The sequence below is a fragment of the Harpia harpyja genome, chromosome 3 (genome assembly GCF_026419915.1).
Source record: "Harpia harpyja isolate bHarHar1 chromosome 3, bHarHar1 primary haplotype, whole genome shotgun sequence".
NCBI classification, from domain to species: Eukaryota; Metazoa; Chordata; class Aves; order Accipitriformes; family Accipitridae; genus Harpia; species Harpia harpyja.
The window spans coordinates 76,746,878-76,752,877 of NC_068942.1; the positions used below are offsets into that span (position 1 = coordinate 76,746,878).

General features: G+C 45.5%; 1 long non-coding RNA gene across 1 annotated transcript in view; it reads left to right on the top strand.

The window, feature by feature from the left end:
• The window catches only part of LOC128140076 (uncharacterized), a 12,732-nt gene extending 7,045 nt beyond the window's left edge, over positions 1 to 5,687 (top strand). Inside the window, exons 2-3 of the long non-coding RNA XR_008234608.1 lie at positions 3,648 to 3,811; positions 5,542 to 5,687. This is a non-coding gene — a long non-coding RNA (uncharacterized LOC128140076). The remainder of the gene's footprint in view (positions 1 to 3,647; positions 3,812 to 5,541) is intronic.
• The last annotated feature ends 313 nt before the right edge of the window (positions 5,688 to 6,000 follow it).

Below are 6,000 nucleotides of genomic sequence, written 5' to 3' on the forward strand. Positions count from 1 at the left end.
GACCATTCTCTCTCCATTCCTGTTTTCCATGCCTGAAGGGGTTTGGATGGTTCCACCCCAAGGCTCAGCCGAATGCAGTGTTCAGGCTGGGACAATGTCCTGTGCCAGCCTGCGGGGCTGGACGTGGTGGGTTGAATGGTGGTGGGGAACGGCTACACGGCAGTGTGGCTGTCCCCCATGACACAGTCCTCCCTGCCCCTTGCACCACGCAGTGTTAACAAGAGTCAACTGCCCCCTTCGTCCTCTCCCTCTCCTGCCACAGTAAATATACGCATGGCTGCCAGCCCACCCCTTCCCAGCAGTGTTCAGTCTTGCTTATCCCTTACCTCTTTCTGCTCTGGTGCCTGGCCATTACTCCCATTCCACCTACAGTCACGGAATAGCACAATATTTCTGTTTACATGAATGTTCGTGAAACGCTTCTCGTCCAGGGGCTGGGTGGAAGACTAGAAATGGACAGGAGAATCTGGGGGTTGCTGACAGTTTTCCCCAGAGTACAAGAAGGTCAGTTCTCCCAGGCCTCTCTGTTGGGTGCTCTGTAACCATCTTCATAGTTCTTTCCTGTATCTGGCACATGTTTGTCACTGGATGATTTTCTGGCCGGCCTAAGGCATCTGTAGCCCTTTTCATGCAGCAGAGCCTGTGGCACAGGCTCAATCACCATTCCAGCCAGCCCCTCCCATTGCTATCACATGCAGCTCTTATCAGGATGCTGATACTGTGGCTAACGATGTCTAAGTTCTTGAGGCACATTAAGAAATCTGGCAAATAGCCCACGGCTAGAGCTCAGATTCTGCAACAATAATGTTTACGTTGGCAGGCCTTCGAACAGAAACTCACATTCACGCCAGCTGGCTGGTGTGATTCTAGCAATTAATTCAGCTTTTCCAGTGGCAAGAGTTTGTTGATACAGCTTGTTGCTCTTCCTGTTGCAAAACACATCAATAACTTGGAAAAAAACAGGCTAGGCAGTCAAAGAATCACAGAAGCGTTGAGGTTGGAAGGGAACTTCGGAGGTCGTCTAGTCCCAGTGCTGCTCAGAGCAGGGTCAACTACAGCAGGTTGCTCAGGGCTGTGTCCTGTCAGATTTTGAATATCTCCAAGGATGGAGACTCCACAACCTTCCTGGTGACCTGTTCCAGTGTATGACCTCCCTCCCAGTAAAAACTTTTTTATGTTTAAATGGAGTTTCCTGTATGTCAGTGTGTTCGTTGCCTCTTGTCCTCTCACTGGGCACCACTGAAAAGAGCCTGGCTCTATCTTACTTCTTCACATCAGGTGTTTATATACATTGATAAGATTCTCCTGAGCTTCTCCAGACTAAACAGTCCCAGCTCCTTCAATCTCTCCTCATATGACAGGTTCTCCAGTCCCTTAACCATCATTGTGGCCCTTTGCTGGACTCCTTCCAGTATGTCCGTGTCTCTTTTGTACTGGAGAGCCCAGGACTGGACCCAGCACTGCAGATGTGACCTCACCAGTGCTGAAGAGAGGAGAAGGATCACTTCCCTTGACCTGCTGGAGATACCTTTCCTAATGCAGCCCTGGAGGCTGTTGGCCTTCTTTGCTGCAAGGTCACCTTGCTGGCTCATGGTCAGCTTGTTGTCCACCAGGACCCCCAGGGCCTTTCTTGCAAAGCTGATTTCCAACTGGTTGGCCTCAGCCTGTATTGGTGCTTGGGGTTGTTCATCTCTGGGTGCAGGACTTTGCAATTCTCTTGGTTGAACCTGATGAGATTGCTGTTTGCCTGTTGTAAGTCTCTATAAAGGACCACTTGGGATAGAGATGGAGAGACGGAGGTTTAAGTATCTGAGGTTCCCATAAAATCCACACATTGTTAGTTGTCTAATTTTTTAACTCACGACCCTCACATCTATAAGACCATGTCATCATCCTGAGCTCTGGAGACTGTCAGAAATCTGAAACAAGGACAAAAGCACTCCATACAATGATTAGCTTTGTAAGTCTATACAGAAAAGAGGAACTGCAGGTATTTATTTCTCCATGTTGTAATTTGAGTCCTAAAATTTTGTATTTATAGCATTTCTGTTTTAATGACAGCAATTCTGCCCCAAAATAAATGTGTGTGAATGGAATCCTCTTGGTTATGAATGAACCACTTATTTTCTGTATATTTATATAACTGAAATTCATAGTTTCCTCTGTATACTATGTTTTTTCTTCAAGGTTGTTCTTTCCAACAACAAGGCCTCACCGCCTCTGCCCTCAGCTCACCTATGGTGAGGAAGCAGAGTGTCCATGTTGTTTCCTGAGTATACAAAATACAGCGAAATACTGGCTGTGAAATGTCACTGACTGGAATCGCCATCAGATTGCCAAATGTCCTGAATATGTCAAATTTTTTTTTTGCCTTTATCGTGTTGCCTGTTATTTTGGGGGTAGAAAAGACCTAGAGCCTCATGGAGCAGTCTGATAGAGCTCATGGTTTCTTCCTTTACCTTTGCCATTCACATTGGACAGTCATCGATCATGACATGGATTTACACCCAACTGTGAAGATTTGTTACTTTGGGCCCTACCTTGAATCCAGACTTTCCGGTCTGTAATGGATGGCTCAGACAGTGCAGTAAGGACATCAGGAGTATAATCCCGGTTTCTGGGGAGTCAATAATGAATATGCCTTTGTGCTGGAGGCAGCCTCTATTTTCATCCTATTTGGAGGTCAGGAGTACCTAGGCCTGTTCTTTTACCCACACTGACAAATTTAAGCACAATCGAAACCCTCTAGCTACCTTTCTTTACCCAAACTCACTGAGTAATTTTTAACAGATAAACATAGTTTACTTACTTGTTAAATTTACTTATTTGGTTTGAAATTTCTTTGGTTTCCTCCAGGTTTTATGCTGCAAATCTATCAATAGCACCAAAAATTAGATTTGTCAAGAAGGTGTGCAACCAGAATAACAACATTATAGAGTGGATGTAGCAAAGAAAGGAAGTAGAAATGTTGCTAAAGTTCATTTAGAATATTTACAATTAACCTGCTTGCTCCTAACTTCACTGTTGGAGCAGGTCAGGGCATAGCGTCTTCATGGCATGGTAGTATGAATCTCTTTGGGTTCACAGAGATCTGGGCTGCAGATATTAACCCCTCAGCTCCATTCCTTGCGTGGCTCGACGTGTAGCCCAGTGCCTTGCCTGGGGCTGCCTTGCTGTCCGCACGCCCTGCAAGTGCAGTGCCCTGCGCCTCCCCGCTGGGACGCTTCCATTTGGACGGTGGAAGAATGGCCTTGTGTTTAAGTTACTGGATTGAGATGCTTCCAGGCTAAAAAGGTGGAAAATTGTTTTCTTTAAACAAATGTGGTTTCATCTGAGCTTCAGTAAATCTGCTAACTTCAGCTTTCCCCCTGCAAATTAGGTACTGTCAGGCTAAGTTGGTTGGATACCAGGTGGTAGGAAGGAAAACATAATTTAAAAAAAAAAAGCAAACAAATCTTGCTTCATAGACAGAGCTCATCTCTTGTAAGTAGGTCAGAGTTGTTACAGAAAATGTAGCGGTAGTCACACTAACGGTAGGCTCTGGTTTGTTTAATAGGTCCTGTTAACATTTAAAACTTTTTTTTCCCCTTTTAAAATTTCCGTTTTGAATTCAGATGATTCATGGCAATACGTTTTGCCTTTTGCAGTTAACACGTTGACCCGACATATTGGCAGCGGCACTGGGAAGCTGTGGTGGTGAATCCAGGTCCTCAGGTCTCTGAAGGAAGCCCCCATGAACGGGTCCCTGGGATTAAGGAGGAAGCTGAGGTTTTAATGAAGCGGACTCCATTCTTCGGAGGGGTGAAGGGAGGTAAGGGAAGCTCCTGTTGCTTATGTGATTATTGCTAATTACTGTAATTGAACATCCTCATGACAGGAATATTTGGTGCCTGAGGTAAAGCTTGTTTGCTTCCATTCCTTTTTTTTGACTGTCTCGTGGTGCCCTCTCGAGGTAGGAGAGCAGCCTGTTTTATTTGCTATTTTACGGCAGCTGGAACACGAACTGGAAACGCAGACCCTGGTGAAGCAGCTGAGAAATTGCTGTTTGCTTTGAAAAACAAAATAAATTTCCTATAACTCGGTGCAAAGGCAATGTTTTTTGGATTCCCGTTTAAAAAAGCACGCCAATCCCTTTGCCTCCAGCTTTTCCACTAGAAAGGACGCAAAAAGCACGGGGGATGCTTCTTGGCAGTGCCCTGAGGCCACAAAGGTGCATTTCCCGGGAGTGCGAGCCAGCGGATCATTGCAAGGTTAAAGGCCGGCTGTTTCCACGCAGGAAGGGAACACATTTCGCACAACATGCTCTTGTGCCCTTGAAGTTTAGCACAAAATGCATCAGGAAATGCTGACATGTTTGGGTACTAAAGCAGACTAGGAAACCTTGACGTACTAGGAAGGACGGCCTCAGGGCTCGAGTCAGATAGAGGGTATTATGCTTGTGGGGAAGGTCTGTGCGCGAGGTGCCTATCCCTCCTGGTTGGGGGGAAGCCAAATGCCTGGGATGGGATCACCACCTTACTGTGAAGGACTGCAAGCTGTAGGTTTCTCTTTAAAAGTGACCATTAGATGCTTGGTCTTGAAATATCTCTTGCCAGGTGACAGCAGATTGTCTTTCCAAAAATGCCTCACCTTAAATCCAACAAGGAGCAAGGACTGGCAATATGGTGGGTCCTCAAGAGTCAGTGAATTAATCACTTTTGTTTTGGACTGGGATAGGGTTGATGCTGAGTGTTGGGGGCAAGGACAGCCTGTTTGAGAGATAAGCATGCTATGGGTGCATGCTGATTTATTGGTAGTTTCCCTTAGAGCTGAGTAGGATATATTTAACCTCACTGTGCAGCCTCTGCTGTCACCTTTTCACAGGATCCTACCGAGTCGCTCCAGGCTGTTTCTATCTCATCCCATTCAATGCTGGTATGGGGGTTTCAGGAGGACAGGCACAGGAGCCAATTGCTGGTTGTATTTTGTTAAAGTCTGAGTCCTTTCAGACCTCCTGCCCCTTCCAGGTTCCCCAACAGCAAGAGGCACTGTGGAGTCTGCTATGTCTGTTTGACCAAAACCTCTGTTTCTTTGTTTCCTATGTACCCTTCACACTAGCTGAGCACAGAGAGCTTGGTACGGACTTACGTTCAGACCGGGGAGCAGCAGAAGCTATGGCATGCCATGGAGGCAATTGCACCCAGAGCCTGTGCACCCACGAGGCCCACCAACATGGTGGGGTGATGAATGTGACTCGGTTGTCATAGCAAGCGGTGTGATACCTTTTCTCCTCCTGATAGCATGACAGCTGTGATTTTCTGAGACACCTGAACCAGTAGGCACCTGGGGAGCAAGATTTTCTCAATGAAGGGTTTTTTGCTCTGATTTTCCTCTGCTGCTATTGCAGACTGGGGACTTCATGAACTACAGCCCCTCCTCCATCCCGTCTTTTATGTGCAGCACAGTCTTGGAGTTCAGAAGGCTTTTCATGTGTTGATTTTGTGCCCATATTGGATACATTTTAAAAATACTTCTTTTTTTAAATGTCTCTGCTTCTCACAGATAACTTTTGATGGGGACATTTGGAAATAAATGTAAACAAATGCTGAACAACATGCTGAATCTGGAGGCATAAACACCCTCCACAGAGCTGCAAATTGAAGACTCGAAGCTCCTGTTGTGTTGAAAAGGGGGACTCTTGGGCCCGACAAGGGGTAAGATGTTAATAAAACCTTTGTTCACTGTTACAATAGGGAACAGCTAAGTGTGGTTTGGGGTTTCTGCCAAGTTAACCCTGACTTATTCCCATTGTCACAAGTACTGCTAAGAAACCCCTTAACATGTTATTAAAGATAAAGAATGAAAAACAGTTAATACTTTTGATTTTGAATGCTGTATTTAAAGCAAAAGCTTTCATTTTAAAAACATCCTTTATTCCCTTTCCCTGTTGCTAGACTAGGGGCTTTGAAGAAAATTCACATTTTATGTGTCATTAAATTTCTTTTTGTGGGGAAAAACCAA